This window comes from Corvus kubaryi, unplaced genomic scaffold, assembly GCF_017639235.1.
Source record: "Corvus kubaryi isolate FWS band 111438036 unplaced genomic scaffold, C.kubaryi_AGA036_p1.0 37392, whole genome shotgun sequence".
NCBI lineage: Eukaryota > Metazoa > Chordata > Aves > Passeriformes > Corvidae > Corvus > Corvus kubaryi.
Window position 1 is genome coordinate 7,584,773 of NW_024581131.1, and position 27,276 is coordinate 7,612,048.

Consider the following 27,276-nt stretch of genomic DNA (forward strand, 5'->3'; position numbering starts at 1 on the left):
TCATGTGGGCATGTTTCTAAATTCCTTCTCTTCGGTATGTTCAACAACTCTTCCAGCTAGAAGCACAGAATACTTTTGCAAATAAGTCTGACATTACTCCATTTTCTCTTCAATTAAAGGTCAGTTCTAATCCCCTTCAAAGCATCCACAAAGCGTTTGTCTAAATTCAGACTCCAGAGCAGCACAGTCAAAGCAGACAGTGGATCATCATGAAACATTAAGCTGTGGGCACCACAAAAAAAGGTACCTATGTACTGAGGCTAGAAAGAAAACAACCTGCAGGACCCACTGGTGTCATGCAAACCATGTTAGGAGCAAAGAACAATTCTTCACAGTGAAAGACCATGAGAGAGTAGATAGAAAAAAGTCAAGCAGAAGGAGGAAATACTTCTTCCAAGTGACCCACAGTTATGTTGTGACATGTTCTGCTACTCAGCGTGAGTTACAGAAAGTGTCTGCAAAGTACCATGGAAACTGCAGGAGGACAACACCGGTGCAGCTGTTAAACCTAGAGTTGCCTCCTTCCCTGAGGATCCACTCTGGTTGTCACCAGGGGAGGGGATACCTGTTAATCTGGACCTTGGCTGGGAGCCAGCGTGGCAGGTCTTCTACTCTTGAGCTACCACACATGGGCACTACAGCAAAGCTGGGAGAGGTTTGGGCTCCAGCATTTAAAGCCTTTGACCTGGTGTCTTCAGAGACTGTCTCTGACAGGGCTCTGAAATACAAGCAGATCAAGAGGGGACCGCAGATACTTCCAGCTGTTCTTGCAGAGAACAACCACCACCTGCTCTTTCCTGGGCAAAGGATTCAGAGGGGAAATGTTTTCTCTGGTGCAGAGCCCAAACAGTGAGACACAGAATGTCCTGTCTTCTCCATAGCATTTCACTCAAACAGAAGCTGCAAATGTTGAAACAGACAAGAACAAATGCAGCCCTTCATCAATCAAAAGGCAGCTCAAACTCCAGGACTGAGATCCCCAACACACGGCACAAAATTTATCCAGCATCTACAACCATCAGCCCATTAGAAAAGACGCACACTCATGATTAATGGGCCACAAACTTTACAGAAAACATTTGAGGGCAAGAGGCATCTCCATGTGCATGGACATCCCTCCCACACAGACCATTGCAATCTTAGATGTTGCAACAAGCAGACAGTGCTTACAAAACTTTTGCGCCACCTGAGATGACAAACTTCCAGGAAGACACAGCAGGATCACCTCTCTACACCACAGTTTTCCCATGCACACCAAACCCTCCCAAAGCCATTAATTGGTAGCTGATGGTGGAAGGCTGTGAGAATCAATGCACTCACAAGGAATGCCACACTGCTGAACTGAAGGAGTTCTAAGCCACTTTACTCCTGCACTTCTCCTCAGGCAGCTGAAGGACCACGGCACTGTTTTCAAGCTGTTCCTCTGTTTCACTAAGTATCCAAGTCAAAACCTGGCACAAACAAACCTGCCAGGGTGGCTTTGGGTGTGTTTTTCCTCCAAAACAAAAATATCTTTCATTAACAGTGGAAACATTCATGGCAGGGAGGCAGTAGATCCACTTGACTCTAAGGCTGCTCTGTCTGTTAGAAGATGCATGAGCACAAGGTCCAGGAAACAGGTTCATGGCTCACAGAGAGGACATCTCTATCTCCTTGAACCAAGAGCAGATCCAAAACCAGTAACACAGAGCAGAGATCCCTCTCCTTGTAGCAACCAACCCTCCAGAACAAATTAACAACAACAAAATCAGACAGGTCCTCTTCTTCTGAAGGTTTTTTAGCCACTTCTGCTTTGAGAGAGGAAATTGTAAGGACTTTATGCAGATCATTCAACTTGTCCTCCAAGCCACAGCAGCTTGTCAGCATTCTGCCTGGATGTCAGACACTGCATGTGCACATAAAAGGAAGCATTTACTCACTGCTGTAGCTGCTTTCCAACCAGGCTGACAAAATTGTTGTTTCTTTGCACTCCTCCTGTGCTTTCCATCCTAGGCAGCTGCTTCAAGTGTTCATGCACACTATGAGTACTGAGGTACTCTCACACCAGGTTACTCATTTCTGATTACAAGAAGCCAAGGATTTTAAGGTACTAAAATGATGTTACCAAAATTTCATGAGGATTCTCTCACCAGTTGCTGGTTAAAAAAAAAACTGAGCTCTGTGGACTTTGAAGATAGTAATAGTGAGAGTGATGATCACAATTAGAAATTGTGGGCCAGTCACCTCTCGCTCCACAGAGAGGTGCAGATAAGCAGCATGGCACTAACCAGCTCTGGGGCTGGCAGGGACCACTCAGCAAAGGGTGCGAAACCCTTTGCTACTGGAAAGGTGCACACAGAAACATGTTATGCTTTGGGGCTGTCAAATCCCTGGACTGAGAAGGTTAAAACCAGGACATCCCATCAATGGGGTCTGTGCATTCATGGTCCTCCAGCTGTGAGAAAATGAGAGCTGACAGCAGTGCCAATACAAGCAGTCTGTCCTCTCCCCTGTTCACTAGGTTTATGTGCCGACGATGCAGCCTGTGGGCACATTATACTCCCTCTTTGTATTTGGCATCCAGCTAAAACAACCCTTTCTCTTCTTTCTTCTCTCACCTCGAACCAGTTGGGCTTCTGGCAACGAGGAGAGTAACCAGAACAAATGGTCCTGCTCATGTACTTGCAGGAATGCATCCTTAACCCAGCATTACAAATTCTATAGTAATAAAAACACTAACCTAAGCATCGCTGCCTTGTGCCAGGCTTTCAAATGAACCAACCCACCTCAGCCTGAAGTGCCCTGCGGCCCAGGGCTCCTACCATGTTGCCATGGAGAGATGCTCATTCAGCACTGCCACAAACTGGTGCCACACTGTCTGCTTTACTATGCAAGGTGAAAATAGAGGCCAATGCTGGGACAAAGTTTCCTTCCTTCCTTCCTTTAATACCTCTCATTGCATCAAAAACACAGTGAACAGAACAAGAGCTGCCCTGGAGAGGTGCATCTCAACTCTTCTAAACAGAGCAAGACCAGAGTCTTCACCTTCTTGCATCCTAGATCAGCATCATCAGTCACTTCTCATCACTCAGCCTGCTTTTGCCTAGGATAGCACCATAGATCCATCTGCATCACCATCAGTCTATAAAGTGCTTGCCATCTCCAAGCTGCAGATTCCAGACCAAAACAGCAAGCCTTTGGAAGTCTCTGATGACTTGTTTTTTCCTCCCTCACCTATATCAGTTCATCAGAATACAGATGCTTCCTTTGTTAGTTTTGGTTTCTGTTTTGTTTGGAGGTTTGCTTGCTTTTCTTATTTGAGCTGCTCTTAACAAAAAGCCCAGCTCCAGGCACCGCATGACCCATGCATTAGGAAGGCTGGTAGATTGCTCTTTTTTGATCTGCTAATACAGCTGATTATTTTCCTCTTCATTTCCAGGGAAGGAGAATAGCTCAGCCCCTGGGAAAGACACACAGCAATTACATTTACCTCAGACCAGCAGAGCATTTTAGTGCAGAGTTTGCACTGAGCTGGTGCCCTCCAGCATCTGCTCTGTAGACAAGAGCATACCAGGGGACAAGCTCACCAAATGGGGAAAGCTGACAGCTCCTTGTCTCTTTGCTGCAAAGGGTATCTCAAAAACCCTCTCAAGAACATCCAATAAGCCTTTGTCTCCCTGCAACTTTCATAAATTGCAATTCTAGATTTGGAAGGAAAACAATATGTAACTGAAATCAATCCAAAGACTTCTCTTTGTTAGGGTCACATTTCCACAAAAAAGGAAGTGATTGCCCAATTTACGAATCCATGCAGCTTTATAGAGTTCTCAGTAAGCACAACCACTGTGATTTTTCAAGTGCAGTCCAATATCTAATCATTCATTAGATATATTCACAGTTAGGTATAAATATGAATTTATACACCTACAAGTGAGGCTTTGCATAGGTAAAAATTCACACAGTACACCTTTTGCAGGGTGTTCTTATCAATAAATGAATCACATTTTCATGTGTACAACTGCTACTATTAAGAAAGCATCAGGCATCTTATACCTGGTCTAGTAGAAGGTGTCCCTCCTTACGGCAGGGGAGTTGGATGAGACGATACTTAAGGTATCTTCCAACCCAAACTACTCTGATTCTATGATCTACCTTCTAAATTATTAACACCAAGTCTGTTTTCCCACGTATCATCCTTGTGGCTTTTGCAACCTGGTTAGGAAGAGCAGGGGATTATTTTATCACAGATACCAAAACAAACAACAAAAGTACAAATGAGGGAGGAAGTACAGAAGAACAGAATTGCCTTGTACCTTTGCAGCATGCCAAACTGGAAGGACAGAACCAAAGTGAACCTTGGTTGTACAGCAGTTGTTTTAGCTAGACTAGTACACCACTATGATTACCTCAACAGCATAATTAATGAGTTATGGCAAGATTACAATAACAGGCTCTTTAAAAGGTGTGCCAGCTGCCAACCCTATCTGTATCAGTTTGCATGACAAAGTGTGCCAAGCCTGATACTTCGCTCAAGCAATGGAAAAAACAGATTTTTGGGCAGATCCCCAGGACAAACACTCACAAGCAGACACAGCAGCTAGTTTTTCCACAGACGCTGAGAGACGAGTATGCTTGCAGGCTTTTCTATACCAGACATACAAAGTCCCTTGAGTCAAACAAAGTTTTCAAAGGGTTTCCATCAGGGAAGCAGGAGTCTCTTTCACAACATGCCTGCCAAACCTCCAAGGCTAGAAAGCTCAAGCATAGACTTCTTTTTCCCTCCCCCCCCATTAATGTACCGATAGCCTTGGAATCGGGCTACTTACAGAAATGCTCTCTCTCTCAACACTAACAGTAAAAAATATTCAAGAGAGCTTTGTAGTTAAGGTAGAGGATAAGCTAATTTAAACACAACCCAGCCTATCTGGAGGAATTTTAATACACCAGGCAAAAAGAGTCAAAGAGAGAAACCACTTCAGCATGAAGATGTCTACTTGCCTTGGAGGCCTGAAGGGGATCTTCCTTTCGGTGGCAGAAAGAGAAAGATACAGCATTTTCACTCAGAAATAATATTCAAAATGTCAAATATGAGTCCTTCTTAAAATTAAATTCTAACCAGATTTTCAAGCAGGGGCATAATCAAGTTCTTATTATGCCTTAGACATTTTTAGATAACGATGACTACACCTACCTAAGGGATGCTGCAGTGCCAGGGTTAGGTCCTTCAGTAAATTACCCTTTCATTTAACCTGCACATCCTTCTGAAGGCCGAACACCAGTATTTTTGGCTGGTATCTGAAAACAGCCAAAGGAACAGCTGCTTCAAGCAACCTTAAGTGAAACTAAATTAAAGAAGGAAAGAAAGTGCATCTTTTCCCATGGAAATAAAAGTCATCACCATGCTTGGAGTATTACTCTAGGTCAATATAAGCAAACAGTTTTGAAGAAAATGGTTTTCTTTGAAAGTCATACTTCAACATTGTTTTGAAGAGGAATAATTATTATCCCTCCACACCTATCACCAGCTCCCCAGAGGGGTTGATACAGCATGGCATGACTTGAAAAGTGGACAAGGGCTGAAACAGGACAAGCTCCCCTGCTCTGAGACCAACCCATCGCCAGCTGCAAGCACACATTGCTGTCCCACCACAAAACTCAACAAAGAAAAAGCATCTCTCAAAAAAACCCCAACAGTTTTAACTGCTATTAAAAGGACTTGAGTTTGCAGTTTACAGATATGAACTCGGAAGAGATGGTCTGAGAAACGTTCTTCTTTTGTGGTTTCTCTAACAGCATCATCATTACATCATTAAAGTGGAGAAACCAATGCATTCAACGTGCATTCAGCCTCTAGTCTCTTAATCCAAACACTTCTCTGTGGCCATTTGAATAGTCAGATGACATGGAGACTGTTTTGACTAAAAAACGCAGCATTGGTTTCTCCCATGTGGATTTTATTACAAAATTCTGTTGTTACACTAGGGGGAAAAAAAAGGTAATTCAAAGGATAAAAGAGAACAAAGACCTGAGAAAAGGTTATTAACCTCTACATGTGCCCCCTTCTCTCCCTCCACACTCTTTTTTGCCCCCCCTATCTTATGGGGAATTACAGCCAAAGGAGCATGTTGTCAGACAGTATCCAACTTGGCTGGTCAGCTGCAACAGGTACTGGGATTGCATGTTCAGACAGTTACCACTCAGGAAACCTATCTCCTGAGCATCAGATCACACACTGCAAATGCTGCAAGGTCATGATAACGAGTGGCAGCTGAGAAGATCATAGTGACTTGCTGTGGTTGGTAGCTCACATCCTGTCCCTGAGCAGTTGGCTCACCACAGCCTCTCACTGCTGGATCAGCAGACTCCCAGTATCCAACAGGCCAGGAGACCTTGTGCCCCCTCAGCAAGACCAATGATCATGAGCAGAGGGTGGAAGAAGTCAGACACATCCTAGGAAACATCACTGCTATGCCACAAATACCGGCTGATGTAACTCAAAGCTGTTCATCACTGTTGCAGCGCAAGGGAGAAAACCCAAAAATGCAAATAAAACCCCCATTTCAAATAAACAATATTTAGTTCCACAAGAACCTGAGTGGGTAAATTCTTTATTGCAACTCATTTGAAATTAGGGAAGCAAACCTAAGTGCTTGCACAGCCAGATCATCATGCTCTGAACAAACAAAGGGAGGTTTGCAGATGTACGCCATGCTGACCACAGGGTTCAGCTTCTGAGTGCAACATAGGTCTGGTAATCACATATGCATAAAGATCCTATTAATAACCTGTTATTTCTGCAGGGAACTTGGGGAGTTTGAAAACAGGCATTGGTTTGGAAGAGTGGAACACATTTAAGACCTGGGAGGCTCTGTAGACACCAGTAGTAGCAGGGTTATGTCACTAGAAATGTTTCAATGAAACTCAACTCCAACAAGGTTATGAAGTCCTGCTCAAAGGTAGACTCAGCACAATCTTAACTGAAACCAGCCAAAACCAAGCAAAAGCTGTGCAAAAATCACACTTTCAGAAACTCCAATGTGAGTGCTGCAAACAGCTTTCCTGCCTGGAGCTTTGAATGTGAGGCCTTCTGTAACAGGAAAGAAATATTTTCTGCAAAGTGACCCAAAAGACTCCAGAAGTATTTAGGAGACTGCTTTAGCCAAAGTCAAAAGGGGAAAAAAGCCCATAAAAGTGGAAAACAATGTGAACAATGCTGAGCTATTCATTAAAAAATGAAAGCTGCTTCTGAGAGAGAAGGGAAATGCCCACCACAATAGCTTTGGAAAACACTGCCCAAAACCCTCAGGAAAAGAATAAAAAAAATGAAAACATACTTTCAGAAATCAGGAATGATAAAAGTAACACAAAAGAATCACAGCAACTGCATGCTAGGAAATAAAGACCAAAAAGAAAATCACCATGGTCGAACCATTTATCCTGGCTCCCATAAATTTGGTTTTTACCCCGTTTAATCAGGACTGCATTTAGCGGAAAACTGGCACAGGCATTTTGGCAACTGCTGGGCACTCACACCATTCAGGGTTCCACCCGCTGATCCTCCCCACTCCAATGCTCCCAACAGCTTCCACCTGGATGTGGGACAAGCCCAGCTACCACACCTGGACTGCCAGTACTGTGCCAGGGCAAAAAACAAGGAGTGGAAGATTGATTGTCAATCCCTTAAAAAAATCTTTGACTTAGATGCAATCTGCTAAATCCCTGGGGGACAGTGCTTCTCCTTGGTGTACTCCTCACCATGCAACATGGAGGTTTGGAAACACGTGGGGCTGATGGCAGCACTATCAGCACCATCTAAGGCTATGCATGTGCCTGGCCCTGCCGTCCTGAAGAACCCTTTGACAGTCTTATTTCCACTCAAAGCATGACCACAGAGGCCCCAAAAACAGCTACCCTAGAAATTTTTTTTTTTAAGAAATGCATATTTCAGGAATGAGTTAATACACTTGGAAGGAAGCACTAGCCACCTCCTTGTACTGGCATCTTTCCAGCCTCCCAAAGCCTACTACCAGCCCTGCCACAGCAATTTTGCAGGGTTAGATAACGAAATAAAGAAATGGCCAGCAAGCCACAATGCTAGAAACCTACCAGAAACCTTTGCCATTTCAGGTTGTCATTTTCACCTATTTTCTCAGCCTCATCTTCCTGCACCCTGGTGCGGGACCCTCCAGCATCCCCTCCAGGGCACTTAGGGAGTGAAGTCCAACCACAGCTGCACACTGGCTGGCTGTGACTTAACTCTGCTTCTTCTCTACAGCTAAATGGCCAGGAGCAATGCAAGACCATTCAGGTTTTATGGTCTGTGCCATCCACAGCATCCTGGAACACAGCAAAGAGTCCAAGCAAGAGGCTGTAACTTCAGTTTCCTAAATCACCAGCACACCAAACCCATGTTTTCCAGCAGTGTTATTGTTCTCCTCCCCTTCCCCTCTGCCACAATACCTCAAAGGCCTAAAAACACTTATTATATATCAATCCAGCAATTCTGAGAGCTACTTAGGAGGAAAAAAACACCCCAAACCTTATCAGATGAGACCAGCAGGACTCCAAAGCAGAGCATTGGCACTTGTCTGGAAAAAGTGGAACCACTCACAGTCTCAAGCAAGGAGCAAAACATAGCCAAAACCACCCTTAATGAAAGCTGTACCTTTTCTCTGAGGAAAACAAACAAGTGAACTACATGGAAACTCAGCCAAAAAGAAAAAGCAACACAATCCCTTGTGAACTGATAAAATATGAGATAGCCCACTGCATTCCCAGCTTAGAGAGAGATGCAGCAGAATATTCTTAGTGTTTAGTTTCTTTCCAATTCTGGGAAATGTTTTTTTGGCAAGCCTGGTTTTCACCTGAGGGTAATGCAAAAAGGAACATAAAAAATTCCAACATGAATGACAACTGAAGAGCAGCCATCTGTGTGGGCGTCTCTCTTTCCAAACAAAACTTGGAGTGAAAAGGGTTTTCCAATGAGCCAGCCAAGAAAAGGGAAACTTCATCAAGAATCACAGTGGGATCCTGCCTGGAGAGTATGCTGAATGCAAGTACCAGGGCTAAAACCACACCCCCTCTGCCCACTACCAGCAGTTCTCCCAGATGTCCATCTGTCCACTGTTCCTTATCTTCCCTTTTAAAAACTGCAGTGAAAGCTGCTGGGGAGGATACAACGCGTGGCAAGTAATTACAGAGCAAAGCAGAGCAGAAGCACCTTTGGGGATAAGCAGCAATTCAGGCAGCTGCTGAAAGCTGGCCCTCCATGAGGGCTGCAGGAGGTCTCTGCCTGCAAAACCAAGCTGAGGGACACTGGCACTGGCACAGCTGTGCTGGGAGGGCTGGGTGAGCACAAATGATGGAATGCCCATGGAACTACTCACCTGCACTAAACAAAGGTTTTAAAACCAGCAATCTGAAGTCAGCTCCATTCTTCGCTGCAGGTAACCCAGAGACTGCCAGAATTCCCACTGCTGCACCCTCCCATGCAGACGTGTGTTCCAGCATTCAGCCACAGACGTGGCAGCTCCTCACCTGCCCCAGTACCTGGGGCTGGAGGCTGCCAGCCAAAAGCAGCTCTCAGCCTGCTTAAAACCCAGCATATTTGCAAGGCACAGGGTCAAGCTAGAGCAGATGGAATGTTGAATTAGGCTGCTCAGCCTCCATCCAGCTCCTTCCAGAGCAGCTCCTCTTACACCACTGGAGACAGGGTATTGATTCAGACCTTAGCAGTTTACATGCACCTTTGGGCCAACCCAGGACAGCTATTTTCAGTGACATTGCCAGCAGATTACAATATATGCCTACATACTTTAAGCACAGTTCAGTGATATCAGCAAAAATTCACTGATAGAAAAAAAATTTTCCTATCAGAGTACTCAAAACAGACATCTCCTCCTCCACACACACACCCTCCACACACAAAACCCTCCTTGCTTTTAACCTGAGCATCAGAAAAAAAGCTGACCCATGGATGCCCTGAGATTCCTGCTCATTTTGTAGCATGCCACTCTAAGAGGAAATTGAGCTGAACATTGACATGCTCAAGGCCATTTAAAGCAGAGGCTGGCTTTCCTGACATATCAGTGTTCTTCCAGCCTCTGAGGGCAAGAGACAGAGAGGAAGAGAAGTGCTTTTGGAGAGAAAGCACTAGTAAGATAGGAGCTTCCCTGAAATAATTAGCAATGTAAGGAAAAACCACAAAACCCAACCACCCACAAACTTTCCCTAAAGAAAAGCTTCAAACTTCTGAAGTCTCTACATCCACAGGCCATCAGGTGTATGGCAAGCACGGAGCCGACTGCTGCATCAACAGTGGGGCACACAAGATCATCTGCATCCCACAGGGATAGGGGATTTGGAAATAGGTTTGCAACTAGAAGTCCCCAGGGAACTAGGGAAAACTGAATAGCTAAAACAATCCTGATTTGCCAGCTAATATAGATGGTTCTTAACAGAAAGATAATAACAGGTCTTAGGAAGACATAAGCCCCCTCCTCCATGGAGAGAAGACTGTTATTTTGGCACTTATGTTTTCCTCGTTTCTCAGGAAGCTTGGCAGGAAATGGTGGAGACTTCTCCCACTGCATAAATTCTTTTATCAGGTTAAATTAGATTAATTCCTTCAGGAAGATTACTGCTCTAAGCCGTTGATGAGTGCTCCTACCTTGATTCTCATGGTGCTTCTACTCCAGTGACTGAAACAGCACTTAAAATTTTGTTTCATCCCCAATCCTTTCACGAAGATACAAGTCTGTTACCTGCAGGCAACATGTACCCACTTGGACCAAATGCAGAATACACCTAAATTCCTAGTGTTACTTCCTCTCTTTTTTCTGGTTTCCAAACATTCAGAAGCAAATTGGAACTGAAGGATTTCTCCTTGTTTTCTTAATGGAACCATGACAAAGCTGCTGTGCAATTGTCTGCTGGCTGGGGGGGAGAAAAAGAAAGATAAAGCAAACGGCAGGAGTTAACCTGCAGCAGGAAACAAATCATTTACATGCCCACATGTGGAATCAACTCTCATTTTTTCAGAGGAGTAAGTACCAAAGGCTTTGAACACAGTCATCTGCTCTCTGATGTCATTCTCAGATGTCTGGTGCTTGCAGCACTACCAGCTAATGGTAAGAAAGATGACTCTGTTAAAGGAGTGGTAGAAACATCCGAGGAGATGCAAGACCAAGAAGAAAATATTCCTCCACCCCTGAAAGATTGTTGCTCATGTGAGAAACTAGTGCAAGACCCAGAGTGGTTAGAAGCAGTTGGTGAAAGCAATGAGGCGTGTGAAGACAGTTTGTCCCTGGAGCAGCAGCTGGGGAAGAGAGGAGAAGACAGCTGCAGCACTGCCCCAGGACATCCCATGTGCCACCCTATTCATTTTAGGGTATCTGACAAGGGTACTCAAACACGGGCATGATACATCCCATATCATCAAAAAGCTCAACCCTCGGTGAGCCTCCAGTGGCCCCAAATGCGGGTGCAACAGGACAGTGCAATGCACTGCAGGGACAGAACTTTTCCCATGGACGCTGCAGTTAACGTGACTTTGTTAATTCACTGCTCAGGATCAGGCCAAAAGGTTGGCTCATTGACCACCTGCCCCTGAGCAGCACCTCTCACCCACTGCTGGTTAACCTCTGCGGCAGCCGTCACAAGGAAAGCAAGAGCAACCCAGACTGAGTTATCCACTGCAGCAACACAATGCTGTTCTCAACTTGCATTACCCAACCCTTGTGCTCTCACAACAGCGTTCTAAGCTATTTTTCAAGTCAGCATTTGCTTTTTGGCTAGCCAATATAACGTTTCCTCTCCCTTCCCCCAGTCGGAGATTTGGCAAAATTGCTTCTTCTGCAAATCCTGCTGCAAATGCTGAACTTTTGCCAGTTAGACAGGGAAAGTCTTGACTAAAAATAAACCATGTTTCAGAAAATAGATCTCCTTCCAGTACAACGAAGTAGTGGATAATGCATGCAAGCAGATCTGCCAGGAGAACATAGCCTCCAGATTTGCATAAGAATCTCCTCAAGCTCAACAGACAGCTCCAACGCCTGTGACTTATCCCATCTTAACAAAAAAAACATGGGAGGAAAAAAAAGGAGAGAAGTAGGGTTGAGGGTGCTGAGATAAATCAACTTTCCACCTGTGGTGGCAGAAAGAGAAGTGCCACCACCACCACCACCACCACTTGCCTGCATCCCCAGTGAACCAAGCTGGTCATAACCCATATGGGAGGGAGAGGATGGTACAGCATTCCCTACATGGTCACTACAGAAGGCGAAAGTTTGTTACAGGAAATTCGCTGCCATTCAGGCATGAGAAGGGAATAACCTGGGATTTTGCCACCTGAGTCACCAGGAGTCTGGGACACTGACTCAGTGCTGGCTCCCCCCGCTCAGACACACCTGCAACAGCTTGCTAGCAAATGGAGGCACTCCTACCTTTGCTGTTCCCCTTTAAAAAGGAAGAGGCCTTTTACACTAGACAATTAATTGAAGAAAAGGAAAGCATAAGGAGAAGGCTGACATGGGAAGCACAAGCAGTGCTCTACTAACCAGCTCTGCTTTCAGCTCCAAAGCAGAGGGCAGGTTTGCTTGCATGCTGTGATAAACCCCAGGAAATAAAGGAGAATTAGGTGGAAACAGCTCCACCCTGACTCCTACTCCTCCAGCACGTCTGCAGCACCACCCAGACAGTCCCAGATGAACCAGGTTTTCAAGAAAGATCTCTTTCCATAATGAATCCATTTCACTTTTTCAGGGATCAAGAAAGCTTTATGCAGCAAGTTATGGTTATATCCTTATACAATCAAATGGGCCGTTCAGGCAAACTAAATGCAAGACAATGCCATTTTGATGAGATCCATCAGGGATGGACGTTTGCAGAAGGAGCTTCTTTTGCTTTGTTAGCTCTTAGGGCAAGCTGAAGGTTCGAGCTCACGTGCCAGGCCAACCCTCCTTGTCCATTAACACTCCCATAGCAGGATCATCCACCCGCTTTTCAGACCTCCCTCGAGCAAGCACAGATGGCAAAATATTCCACTCCAATTCCAGTGGTTGCACACACACACCTCTGATCAGCTGGGAACACAATTCCAGATAATACAATAGAAGACTGCAACCCAGTCCTATATTTTCCCCTCCTCAAAGTAATGCAGAAATTGAAATCAAAGTGCCAACAGACCTGCTAGTAGCACAGCGAGAGGCATCACTGAAAGCATGTTTGGCATCTCAGGGACTTCGACTCAGGCAATGCACTTAGAATGTCAAACAGTTGCAAAGAGAGCAGATTAGATTTTTCATTTGAGCACTGATGCCTTAAAGCAATAACAAACCAAATAACTCAGGCAAAAGGATGCACAGGGCGGCGCAGGGGAGGCACTACTCCACTGCTCCTGAGAACAATCAGTGGCAGAGCAGAGCAGTAATTATCCAGGGAGGAATAAGCTGCTACAGGCTGTTCTTGCCATACATTAAGAAAACAACAGCAGATTTGTTCATGGTTGGATACCAACACGCACACAGCTCCCTCCCACCCCGCTCGGGACGCAGGCGGACGCACGCCACGGCGGAGCTGCCAAAGGCCAGCTGAGCAAGAGGGCGCAGCAGCCGCCTGCGCAGCCGCGAGCTCGGCCGGGATTCCCCAGCTGGTGCTCCAGGAAGGAAAAGGCAGTGCCTGTGCTAGCAAGGAGCATGGCCTCCCAGGAGCTGCTCTGCAACGATGCTGTTTTTCAACCTGCTCCTCAGAGGGCTGTCAGCAAGGCTAAATGCAAACCTTATCTTCTGCCTCAGTGTTTTCTCAAAACCTCTGGATGGAAAAAATCACTATTCACTGCAGATCAGTCTGCACCACAGGATCCATTCCACACCCGTCAGGCAACCCCTGCACACATTTCACCCCATGCCACATACAGCCCCTCTTCCCCTTGCCAGGAACACGACAAACATACCTGTTCAGAGCATCAGCATCTCCTATAGCACTGACAAGGAGCCGTAACACGATTCCCATCGGCATATAGGAACTGGCAAATCCTGTAAGCATTACAGAGAATAGTAATTAGTGACATTAATAAGAGCTGGCTGGTGAAAGGGAAGGATGCCAAAGCAATCTCGCGAGAATCAGGAGGGTGTTAGATCCCAGCCCTGAACACACTCCTGTCCAGCCCTGGCACCATATCAGAGGTACATGGCATGAGGCTGTCAGGGGACTTCTCCAAAATCACAGAAGGAAGCCAAAGTAAAAGGCAAGATGATGAGTACCAAACCAAGGCTGTTAATCCAGTAAAGCCTCCTCAACAGCCAATGCACTGAAGACAGCATCTATGTGCAGGGGTAGAAAAGAGGCTGGTAAATGGGATCACCTACAATGCCCCTACTGCGTTCCCTGAGATGCTGCTGAAGATCTGCTCCACAGCACCTGTGTGATTTCTTCTGGTTTGCAGAGGAGGCAAATCCCACATGATGTCAGAGCCAGGCTGCTTCCATTTTTTCTTCATCATCATTATAGTTTCATAATACAAATGGCTTTATATTTTCCACTGATTGCTGTATAAAGCTTTTGTACCTTAGTCACACAAAAGACATTTAGCCAGCACTGAGCAAGAGCTGTGATAGAAGTCACCTCTGCGGGCTGCAAAAACACCTCACTTCGGGCATTTGAAGTGCCTGCTGCACGCCAAAGAAAAGACAGCAGAAATGTTTTACTGGAAACAATTCTAAGCAGCCATAAGGAGATGTTTTTGTGATGATACAACTGAACCAAAGGTCACCACATCTAATACAACTTTACTTTTCCCATCCTGTTCATGCAATTGTTTGGGGATAGCAAGGAACATGGTGGATGAGGGACCATCCTCAAACACACTGTAACATAGAGAGGATCTGGAAGCTGAGGGAGGTAAGAAAACAGTGAGACAATGTCTCTAGTCAAAACACCAAACCAGCAAGTGGAAGGTACAGAATCAGCCTGACAATGTCTCATGTACTTCCTGCCAACCGGACCTCATTATGTACTGTGAGAAAACTTACTCATGCAGCACATTGGTTTACCTTGGACTGAGAAAGAGAGACTCACTTGTTTCCCCAGGCTCTGCAGGTGATTCAGAGACCGGTCATTGCCAGCTGGTATTTAAAGAACTGAGAAAAAGTGTAATCCATTCATGGCTCCCCCTCACTCATTTTCCCCTTTCTCCTTTCCCATTATGGAAGGGCTGAAGGCATTTCTAAGGATGAAGATGCTGAAGGCCACAAGACCACAGCACAGACCTTGGACTCCAGCCTCAATCACAAATTTTCCATCACCCTGTTGCTCTACATTAGCCAAAACACAAGAGCTTTTTACTCCTGTTATGTACCTCCAGGAGGGTCTTCTGTTGTTCTTTTGAAGCCATAAATGAACACTGTTCAGCAGTTCTACAAGGGCAGAAATAACAGGACCTGGACAATAATCTTCAGTGGCAGGTTATGTATAAAGGTACAAAAAACAAGGAAATTCATACCTTAATTTTACATGGCTTAAATCTGAAGGGGCTGCTTTAGCTTTGTAGGACTTCATTTGCACTGGCATTGACCCATGCACATGGGGAGAATCAACATGCTGATAACCAGACAACCTTTTCTCCCTTCCTCCTCGGGTTCCTTTTCCCATTAACAACTTTCTCAACGCGATTCCTACTCTTAGACAATGCTGCAGAAACATCACTGGCAAAGTTCAAAGTCCTCGCCTCCCAGTACTGCCGAGCAAGGCTAAAAGAGATGCCTGAAGCTTCCTTAAGTGCTGCTGGATTTAATCAAAGCCATATGAAGGTAGCCTGGCTTGCCTTCCCAAAGCAACTGCAGCTCTCAGACAAAGCATTTTGTCCCGCAGCAAACAAATATACTGGAAACAGAGCTGAGTGCCAGGGAATCAGACTGCCCAGCCTCCCCCTTGGTTCCCAAACTTCCTTCTCACAGTGCTCAGCAGAATCACTCGTCCCAGGGCTGCTCCTTGCCAAGATACAACCAGGCTCCAGGCAATGCAGAGCATGGACAACACACTCATGACAGCTGAGCTCCTCTGCTGCCTTCCTGCAGCTCCAGCTTGTCCATCAAAATATGCATTTCTCAGTGTCACCACCCCAGTGGACCCTCTCTGTCCTTGGCCAAGACAAGATGACTCATTGCTTGTTGCAGACTGAAGTAGTGCTGCAGAAACATGATAACCTTTTATTTCATCTAATGCAGCAAAGATTCACCAGTTTATAAGCAGGTTATGAAGCAAGGCAGCAGAGGACTGAGTGATGCCAGGTGACTACAAAGGGAGAAGGAAGCATCTCCAGATCAGGAGTGAAGGACACAATAAAAATGATGGAGCAGAGAAATAGGGCAATTCTGCATAGCAGGAATGACCAGAAGTCTGCCATACCAGAAGCAGTAAAAAGTAAAAAGAGAAGGGTGGCATTGGCCAAAAGTGCAGGCACATGACCTTGGAGGACCTGCTAGACCCCAAGTTCGATTATGCAGCTTTGCTAATGCCCCCATCACAAGCAGATACACTCACCATAAAAGAAACCCTACTCTGAAGCCTAAATAGGGAGATTGGTGTTTCCTGACAGCTTTGAGAAGTAATTACGTTTTCTCTAAGAGGCTTATGCTAATTTTCTCCCCCCATCCTGTGATGATCTTCCAATATCAGCAATTTCCAGCTCAGACAAACAGCTCTGGCCCCCCACAATCAACATCAAGGCCAAGCGTGCTGCTTTTAGGAGGAAAATGCACGACTCCCTTCACATATGTGATGAGCTCCTCAGACCTCAGCAGGAGAGTGCTGCCACAGCCATGCCAGCTGCCCAGCCACCAGGCCCTGAGAAGTCATCCTCAACGTGATAACATACTTGCAACAAGCACATAATACAATGTCTTTTCAGCCTGAGATGGGTCAGATAAAGGTTTATAACAAGTCAGGAAGATAGACCTATCCCCAGCCTTAGGGCTAGAGGAGAACAGGAGAGCAGAACTTGTCCCTCCCAGAGAGGCACTAACACATCAGGCCCTGATCTGCTGTATATTTAAGCAGAGAAATCATAGAAACACAGAGTGATTTGGGTTGGAAGGGACCTCTTAAAATAATATAGTCCAACCTGCTGCCATGGGCAGGGACACCTTCCACCAGACCAGGTTGCTCAAAGCTCCATCCAGCGTGTCCTTGAATGCTTCCAAAGATGGGGCACCTACAACTTCTGGGGGCAACATGTTCCAGTGCCTCACTACCCTCATCACAGGAAACTTCTCCCTTGTATTCAACCTAATATTCTCCTTGATACATTCAGCAGAAAGTTTTATTTAAAAGCTGTGCTCAAAGTCCTCCCAGAGGGAAACTTCCCCTGGATTAACTGGGAAGCCAAACTCTTGCAGCATGGACACGAAGCCACCAGTCAGCAGTGCCCCACAAAGGACTCTACCAACACTGTAGCCTCCCAGAAATATTAACGCACTTGGCAATCCTTACCACCCTTTTACATGGAAGGAAACTGAAGTAGAAGCAGGACGTGTTCTACCAGGGGCTACACAGCGGCCCTTCAGCAAGCCATCCCCACTCCCACATGATCATCAGCTTATCTGATCCAAAACTACCCTCTGCTGCCACAACAGACAGTCCTGCCTTTTCCCTCCTCCCCCTTCTACACATCCCAGTCATCTCTACACTTGAGGTAGCAACCACCATTTGCTTGATCCAGCTGGAAGCCATCCCAGAAAAAAAGAAAATAAAGGGGAAGAATTTCTGGCAGAAGAACAGCCTGAAATCAGCTAAAGCTGATGAGAAGCATGACCTCAGAAAGATGGCACAGTGGTACATGTGGAAACCTAGATGAGGCTTCAACCCATCATATCTTTGTCTTTGCACAGGGGTAAGTCATGTAAAATCAGTTTAACAGCTCCATTCACTGCTGAGCATGCTCAGTCACTCACTTTTCTAAAGACCCCTCCAAAACAGCCCGGTGATTTGCTCTCTGAGGTCTCCAAACTAGGCTGATGCACCCAAACAGCAACACACCACAGCTATGCAAGCCTTGCAGCTTACCAAGGCACAGTGGTAAAACAAAATTCCTCCAAGAGGTTTGGGGATATTTTCGGGGGGGGGAGGGGTGTTTTGTCACAGCTGAAGGGTGTTCTCAAATGGTTTCCAGGAGCAGAGGAGCAAGGACAAGCATATGCAAAGGATCTAGCAAAAGCTCTTAAGCAAAGCAGACAGCAGGAAGCTGAAAATAAATATGCAAAGCCCTTTGCAGCACCAAAGTTCAAATCCATCTGGATATTTCTAAGGCTGTCGCAGCAGCCCATAGAGGGGATTTTCCAATTCCTTGCAGAGAAACCCTGGAAAATAAAGATGGAAAAGTAGATTCACAGGCTCAAACTCTAAGCCAGATCTTCATCCCGACATGTGACCACCTTCAACAGCACCAGGAGTGCAGAGGGAGGAGCACAACACAGCCCTGCATGGTCCCCACAGGCTGGCTTGTCCCCAGCATCTGGAAGCCTGAGCCCCCTCCACCCCCATCCCGCTTTGCCTCTGGCACAGGTGTGGATGGAGGGGTTGCAGCAGACGCAGGTGCAGCTCAGGGTATCTGTCAGAGGACCTGCCAGCACAAGCCTTCACATCCCAGCCAGTCACCTCGCCTCCAAAACCAGCAAGGGGTACAGTCCTGTAAAAGGACTGTAAAGTACAGGTCACAAAGCTGCACTGAGTGGAGGGAGACGATCCATCAATGTGTCCAGAGGTCCCATCCAAGCATCTCAGCAGCAGTCTGATGGAGCTACCCACCACTAGCTCCTTACAGAGGGGAAGGAGGCAGAGCTAATCCTGCCTTGTTTTTCTGAGTTACACAGCATTAGTCACACAGGCTCCTGCCCCAGGGCCCCCAGGCAAGCCTTGCCTTCGATGGTTGCTGTGTGCTCCCACTGAAACCACCAACTCTGCCAGCTCTCAACACGAACAGACAAGCACAGTTCAAAAACTCACATTCGAGCCTCCTTTAAACACCTTTCACAGAAATACCCAGAGCTGCCCCTCTACTTAACACAGCTCTTTTTTTCCCCCACCAGAAAAAGCACCAAGTTAGTAAAATTGAGTTTCCATGGGACTAAAATCAATTAACCAGCTACACGTGTCCAACTGACCCGTTGCCAGTTTTCCGGACAACTGTTACCATGCAGACCACATGCACACCCCCAGAATATCCCAAAGCATCCTTAAGAAAATCATGGACTTTGTAATAAAGCTCAAGCTTTCCTCTCTGCAGAAATTCATCTTAGTAAAAAAAAAAAAAAAAAAAAAAAAAAAAAAAAAAAAAAAAAAAAAAGCAAACCACAACAGATCAATTCAGGTCTATTTTTACCGAGAAGAGCTTCAGAAGTCAGCTGCAGCTTGGTGTAACCACAGAGCTGATGATGTGAGACAGGACACAAGAGCCATCACGCCACATGTCCAGCATTTATGCTGGGGACCTTCCAGTTGCCTGCATGCCACCTCCCAGCAGCAGGGACTTGGGGCAGAGCACGGCTCCTCAGCTTGCAGAGAGAAGCAGCTCATTGCACTCACCAAGACACCAGTGACCACTGATAACAGAGGGAAGCAATGCCCACACCTGTTTCTAAATGGAGACGAGCTGCCAAAGCAATCAAGCAAGCCGAGCCCTTCAGCTGCACCTCCACAAAGGTCTCCTGGCCCATGCCACAGCTCTGCCTTCCCCACCGGCTTTGCAGCACCAGCAGGAATCGCTCTGAAACGCAGTTTTGCAAGCAGATGCCTGCAGCGGAAGCAGCCTCCAGTGCACAGCCTCTCTGCTCATTTTAATGCAATTTCTTGAAATCAAACAAGAACAGCTAAATTCATCCCCTCTGAGCTCCAGCAGGATACTGGCTACCGCAATCTTTTCATTTCAGTCTGCCACTTCCAGCGGTTGGAGAATAGGGAATAGAAACATTGAGCCACAAACTAAAGACCACAGATGCACTTCCCAGGGACAATTACCCCTCCTGCCCAGCCTCTCTGGGGATGGACCCCTCTGTCCATTCAGCTGTCCCCATGTCAGATCCAGCACCCTGCCAGAGGTGATGTGCAGTCTCCCAAGGACTGATCTGCTTGGGTATGCCACAGGAAGACATCAGTGGAGATTCAGCTGGCATCCATGCCCAAGGCAGGAAAGCAGTAAGGGAAGAGATCCCTGTAAAATCCAGACAAAAATCTTGAAAAACAGTTTCCTTGGACACACTGGAGGCTGACAACAGTCCACTGCCAAAGAGGGGCAGAGACACCTGCCCCTTCTCCCTCCTGTTCCCTCCAGTCTGCTGGAAGGAAAAGCTCTGGCTGCCATGAAGCCTCTGCCTGCCATCAGACTGAGTGCTGGCACAGAAGAGGGCAAGATGACAACGACCTCCATCCAGACCTTCAGATGTTAAAAGCATGACGAGGGCAACGCTACAGGAAAGAAAACTCCCTGAGTTCTCACGAGTCTGTAAAGAGCCAGAATAGCTGAAGGGATTTATAGACCAAGCTTAAAAGCACACACACTCTTGCTCAGCTGAGTCCACCCCTTGTATTGACACATGTATGGTGCAATTTTTTCCACAGAAACTGGATTACAGCACCCTACTTTAGGAGGTGACTAATCACAATTTAAACACATCAACTGGAAACAAGTCCAGCCCCTTCAGTGGTTAAGGTCTTGTAACACTTATTTGGTTTTCTCAGCTATATGTTACATATGCCCCCTTCCCACTCCAAATTCAACTTCAAATTCCACCTGCTGTACCTCATGGCATCTTTCTCTCACAGCATGGGAGACCGTGAGCAGACTCCAGCCACATCTTTTCAGCACACAGACGTATCAAAGCACAGCCATCGGGTCACCACTGCCAAGCCTGCTGTGGGATTTACAACTTAAGTTCAAGGCAGGCAGAAGGACCATGTATCAGGCTCTGCTCAGCCTCCAGTCATTTAGAGCATCTCTGAGGGTCAAGTGATGGTCCTACCAGCCCTTTATCCAAGGGAGCTGAGTGGCGGGTGTCTGTCCACCATAGCTACCACCATCAGTCTGGTCAGTTCTGGAGCAAACCTGATGGGAAGGCAGCCGTAGCTCAAAAATACATTGGGAAAGAAAAAATCCAGTGTCAGGCCACCTAGACTGTGGCAGCAACAAAGTGGCTCAACTGTGCACCTAGGCCACAAGAGCTGTCAAACAAATCAATGCCTTGCAGGTCAGATACAGGTTTCCCTGTGAAACTCACGCAGCAAGTCAGGGAACAAAGCAAATAGTGAGGCTTTGAAATAATTTCAGTAACTTTATCTGCTTAACATCATAAGCAGCAGCAACAGCACAGGTAACACTTCTGACCCACTTCGTTACCACCGGAGGATCCTTCCTGCTAAGTTCCCCCCAGTCATATATCAACACTCTCATGATCACTTTTGACTCATGGAACTGAAGGGGGAGGGATGAGAGATACTGTAAGAACAAGACACCACAGAGACAATTTTTCAAGAAACTGAACTTCTAAATATGCTGGTCATTTTCTTACCTGCTCCTTCATCTACTCTGTATTGAAATGTTTGACAAGACACACAACTCATTATCAGTGCAACCTTGCTCCACTCAAGCCCAAATCACACGTCAGAGCTTTAAAAGGAGACACTCAAAAATTTTAACTTGGGGTGAGAAAACTAAATAATAAAGTAATAAACTAAACTAAGTAATAAACTAAAACTTGTGTAGTCAGCTATGATGCAAACAGGAGAAAAAATTTTTTTAAAGCAACTGCAGTAGCTCAGACTGATACTGTATTCCCCCAACATCCTACCACCATGGTGGTGAGTGGCAGATGTGGCTCTCACATGCATAACCCTCACTGATTAATGAACAAAACCGAGGGCAAGGGGAGGCAGGAGATTTAAAAACTCAAGACAACCTGCTTTTGATCCTGATTTCTGGTGAGTGAATTGGCCCACAGCATGTGCATGAAGAAGGTAGGCATGTCTGCACAGCTGCTGCAAAGAGAAGTAAGAGATGCAGGAGCAGGCTGCAGACTTAGGCTGGCTGTCCCAGCTGCTGCTAGGTCACCAGCAAAGCATGCACCTCACTTTGCTTAATGAGCTACTCTCCCCCACACCTCTTACAGCAGGAGGCACCGGCAAACTCCTGAATACACCAACAAACAAGCATTTTGAGCAAGCAGGCTTTAATTCTGCTGTCAGGATGCCAGCAGGGACCCAAGTCCTAACTAAGGAGATCAGCTGTGTACTGATGGACACTCAGGCAAAGCTGGGGTAATGGGGGCACGTGAGGGCCTGAGCACCCCCAGCACCTGCTTCCTCTTCACGGACCTTTTTTCCCTCGCCTTGGACTGATCACAAGTAGTTTCCCACAATGAAAATCCTTCACTGAGCTCCAGAAGATGAGACAAGTGATTTGTTTGCTTGAATTTTGGGGTACCAGAGGCACTGGGGCTCACTGGCACCATGAGCTCCCACCCTGCTGGACGCAACTGCTCGGCTGCTGCCTGCAGCACAGGAAGTTTCTCTGCAGAAAGCAGAGAATGGTGCTGGCTCCTGTGTTTGATTTCCAGGATCCAAGCCACAAGGAGAGCTAAAAATACCCCAATTAACCATTCCTTTTCAACACAAGACTTGATGACAATGCCACAAACGTATTATACAACTGCAATCAGGAAGATGTGATCTGCAAATCTAACTTTTAAGAAAAGTGAAAAATCAGAAAAAAATTATTTCAGAAAGAAATCAAACTGAGAAAACAGCTGGCCAGGACAGTAAGCTCTGAATTCAAGTATGGACCACATCGCCAAAAATGTAGAGAAGCTTGTGCTACTTGCAATTGTGGTGGCTGGCTCTGAGGTGCTTGCAAGCTTTCTGGTGTGACACACACAGGGTATATAATTTCTGTTCTGCACTGATTATACAAAGAGAGCTCATTCTGGCTATAGCCCATGCAAGCTGTCTCCTGGATCAGCTGGCTGCTTAGCATGGTGCCATCATGCATGTCAGGAGTTAAGCAGGAAACTTTTATTCCCGGTAAAACCCGTTGCAAAGAGACAGCTATGCTCTGGAGCTAAGGATTTCCTCACATGAAGATTTAGTAGCAAATTTTTTTATCACTGCCCAGTCTTTGCAGTGACATGTAGACTTTCAACATCGTCTGTGGGTAATACTGGAGTACATTACTCACAGCAGTGCACCCAGGAGAACCAGCAAATCCTCTCTGTTTGAGCCCGAGCGTCAGCTTTACCCTGGAATTACATTTATCTCTCTGGCACTAGGCTCTCATTAATGGAATTACCAGGCAGGCTGCTTCAGACTTAACACTTGAGAGAGGCGGGCTGGGATGGCTCCACTCCAGCCTCAGCCCGCAAAGCCGGCACTGTTTCTCTATCCTCCAGCGAGCTGCTGCCCGAACGAGCCCGACCCCGTGACGAGAGCCAGGGAAACAAAAGGAACAACCCCGAACTGTCCAGGGCAATCAATATCTTTCTAGGAACATCCAGGCTTCTTGCCAGCTTTCTTCCAACCCTGATTTAGCTCTTCTGCAGTGCAAGGGGGATGGCACACGCAGGAGCAACACGGCGGGATGCGGAGCCGGCAAGCATGGCTGGCACTCGAGCAGATACTTACAGGGGACAATCTACAACGGTCCCTCTACAAATACCTCAGGCTGAGGGTGCCAAAGCAAACCCACAGCTACGGAGAGCACCCACCCAGCTTGAAAATCAGAGCAAGCACTCCAGTCCGAATACTTGCTTCAGAAATACCCACTGCTACTTCAAGTGGGGAGGTGTAAGGTAGCAAACCAGCCAAGATTGCTACCCTCAGCACACGAGAGTATCTTGCACATTCTAGAAATCTGCCTTCCACCACAGCAGCTCTTGCAGTGCCATGCTGAGCGATCTGCAGCGTGGCATGAACCAGCCTCTTAAAGAACCCCTGCACTACCCAGTAAAATGGACAACTGGGAGGTCCCAGGCTGCCGAAAACCAAAGAGGATGCAGCAAGCAACCCTACCACAAAGCTGCATGGATAGCTCTGCAACTTCAGCATCTGTGGGGGCTGTTCTTCACACAGAGCAGCTGTAGGCTTCTTTAGGTGGTATATTCCGAGCCACCTGCAAGAGTACTTCTCTAATCTCAGTGTGGAGGGAGCACAAGGAGAAAACAGAGATCCACCAAAACATGAACAATGCTTGCCCAGCACTGTTCAAGAGCACAGCTCTGCCAGAGCAAGTGGAAGATAGAAAGGGGAAAGCAAGGACAAAGTTTATTTGCAGAGCATAGACATGTCCTTCCAACAGCTTGAGCTGTGGGAGCTGAACTACTCTCCCCTGTAATTAAAATGAAGGAGAGGAAAGCACAGGACTTACTCCAGCGTGACTGTGAAGGACTGAAAAGCTTTGAGTTTCAAAGTCCACCTTAACACACATTCTTTGGTGAGATTTTAATTCTAAAGAACAGGAGAAAAGAGGTTTTGCTGTGGGAAAAGCTGCTGTACAACCCTGTTGTTAAACCAAACAAGGCACAAATGAGGGAGGGCTGTGGCTGGGGTTGATGAAGCAAGGCTGAAGACCGGCCTCTGTTCCCCCTGCCCCTGCATTTGCTCTGCCAGGAGCTCCCAGCAACTCGACTCAGAGGCAGACTGCCCCGTGACAGGAAAAACACATGTAACACCCAGGCGGTGAAACCTCACATCTGAGAGCATCTATGCAAAACACAGCCTGAAACATATTTTCCAGCTCCACAGAGTCAGCTTGATACTTAGCAAAGCCAAGCTGGTGAAACGCTGTCATGTGTGTTGAAGGTGAGATTCCTCAGCAGGAGATACTCTCAAGCATCTCCTTGTTTTCTCCACATCAGGAAAAAGAAAAAAAAAAAATAAAAAGAGAAGCCTAGGGTAAGATTATGGGGTTCTGCTGCTCAGGGTGATGTAAGAGAGACAAGAGGACATAAGAAAAAAGAAAATTACACAAGTGCAATGCTCTCCAGCGTGTCACCCAGGGGAATAGCTAAGAAAACTACTTTCTTTTCAAAAAACCCAGTAAGGATAAGGAGCCATCAGAATTATGAGTCAAGCTCTAAGATAAGAAATCATACTGCTGGATGGGTGCGGCTGCCTGCTTGTTTGGTCGCTGATGGGTTTTTTCTTAAAGATAAACATGTCTTTCAGAACATGTTTGTTGGCCAATCTTCTCTCTGATGGAAAAAAAAAAAAAAAAACCCCAGGAGGAAGCTCACAACCGTGAAAATGATAAATGAAAGGCAGGAGAGTTTCCGAAGAGCTCTGAGGTCGTGCTTCACAGGCCCTTCAAAGTAAGACGCAACACGTCAAAAAGAACAAAAGAGGGGTAAATTTAAAATTCCAAGTATTTCAATAAAATGTCATTCAGAGAAGCTATTAAGCAAATTCTGCAAGAAGAAGACCCCATTCACAGAGCCCGAAACCTGTCAAGTAAAATATATAATGTTTTGCACCTATTTAATTTTCAAAGCTGTTGATATATAGAAGTATTTAATCAGAAATTCATAGTCTGGGGGAGGATAGCTCAGCAAATGCATCCCAAAAAAGTAACTTGTATATCAGAGGCAGAACTAAGGCAAATCCCTTAGGAAGGCTGTAAAATTGAGCACAGAATGGTTTTGAATCCAACAGAACGATGGCTTGAACACGGCCAAGGTAGAAGTAGAAAAGTACTGTTAGGAAAGCAAAGCGTAAAGCACCCAGGAACTCGATGGAGCAAAAAGCCACAGCAAGTCCCATCACTCTCACCAAATTCCCTGCTGGCTCAGTGAATTGCAGTGACCTGGTGACCCGGATCACTCCCTGCAACCCGGCCTGCTCAGCCCAGGACACTGCTGCTCTCCTCATAGCTAGGTGTTAAGCAGCCCCCACGGAGGTTATACAACAAGGTTATTTTGTAACCGCTTTGGTTCAGAAAGTATTTTGCACTGGCCATCAATGCTTTTTGGGTTTTGTCTTGTCTTACTCAAGAACACCAGAGGGGAAGTGACTGAGCACAAGGCAAGACATTTACCAGAACGACAGGTTTTTAACTAAGCCTGGATATCGCTGCTGCTGAACACAGCTTTAATTAAACATGGCAAGCCCATCAATAGCTTCATCTTCCTCAGCCTAGAGCTCACAAGAGAAATGAACTGATGCTCTCACCTGCTTTGCTATGCACCCCTTGATTGGCGGCACTCCTTTTCCCACATCCAAAACGGGCACCAAACTCCCATCTGGTCAATGCAGCTTCCCAGAAGACTCCAGTACATGCCCTCATCTGCCATTTCGGCAGGCACCTGAAGTTCCCTGCTCCAGAGCCGGCATCTCCCTCCTTGTCCAGCAAGGAAACTGTTGCCTTTACTCCAGCTGGAGCACAAGAGCAAACGGAACCATTTCTTGAGGGAAAAGACCTCACGATTCACCACGGTGCCAGATTTCACTTCTGTGGGTGTTGTTTTCAAAGGAGACATTGCAAGGCAAGGCGGGGAGAACCAACTGCCCGCAGCAGGTTCGCTCATCCAGACACTTGGGCATCCCCAGCTGCCCCAGCCACGCACAGGGACCCAGCCCGGATGTCCCAGCATAGACGGCAGCAGGTATTTGGGCAGCAGGTATCTGGGGGCTCCCTGGGCTGCCCAGCCAGGCCGAGTGTTACCCCGAGTCCCCGCGGGGCGCAGGGAGTGGTGCGGGCTCTGTGCCCCGGGGGCCGTGAGGAGCTGCCGGGTAGGCGAAGCCTCCCCGAACAGTAAGCGGGGTCACCCGGGCAGCTCCTGCGCCCTTCATCAGCTGGGGGGGCTCGATATTTTGTAGGGGTTTTTTTGTTGTTTGGTTGTTTCCTTCTGTTTTGACCTCAACGCAGCCCCGCCGCGACTCAAAGGACCAGCCCAGGCCCCTGGAAGAGGCTCTGCCGGTTGTTCAGCCCCCCGCTCCGACCTCCACACGCACCGCCGCCACACACACACACACACACACACACACACACACACACACACACAGCCCTACGCATCCTGCCCCCCAACACACAGCCCTTCGCAGCCTCACACCATTCCCATTCCCATTCCCATTCCCGTTCCCGTTCCCATTCGCATCTCGCTCCCACTCCCGCCCTGTTCCCGTTCCCGCTCCAGGTCTCACCGCGGGGCGCATCCTCCTCTCCCGGCGCGCGCCCAGCCCGGCCCGCCGCCGAGCCCCGGCCGTCGCGCTCCCGCGCAGGCGCACTGGGAGCTCGGACCGGGACGTGTAACGGCCGGCTGCACA

The 27,276-nt window shown here is 46.9% G+C and overlaps 1 protein-coding gene across 5 annotated transcripts in view; it reads right to left on the bottom strand.

Moving 5' to 3' along the window:
• LOC121669408 (USP6 N-terminal-like protein) overlaps nucleotides 1–27,238 on the bottom strand; it is an 83,271-nt gene extending 56,033 nt beyond the window's left edge. For 2 of the 5 annotated variants that reach the window (XM_042038310.1, XM_042038313.1), the window contains exons 1-2: nucleotides 26,182–26,494; nucleotides 13,931–14,012 (exon numbers count right to left, since the gene is read on the bottom strand). The gene's annotated coding sequence lies outside the window, so the exon portion shown is untranslated. Of the gene's footprint in view, nucleotides 1–13,930; nucleotides 14,013–19,603; nucleotides 19,740–26,181; nucleotides 26,507–27,153 lie in introns of those variants that run through there. The other 3 variants (XM_042038311.1, XM_042038314.1, XM_042038312.1) reach the window with 3 other exon arrangements.
• Nucleotides 27,239–27,276: the final 38 nt, after the last annotated feature.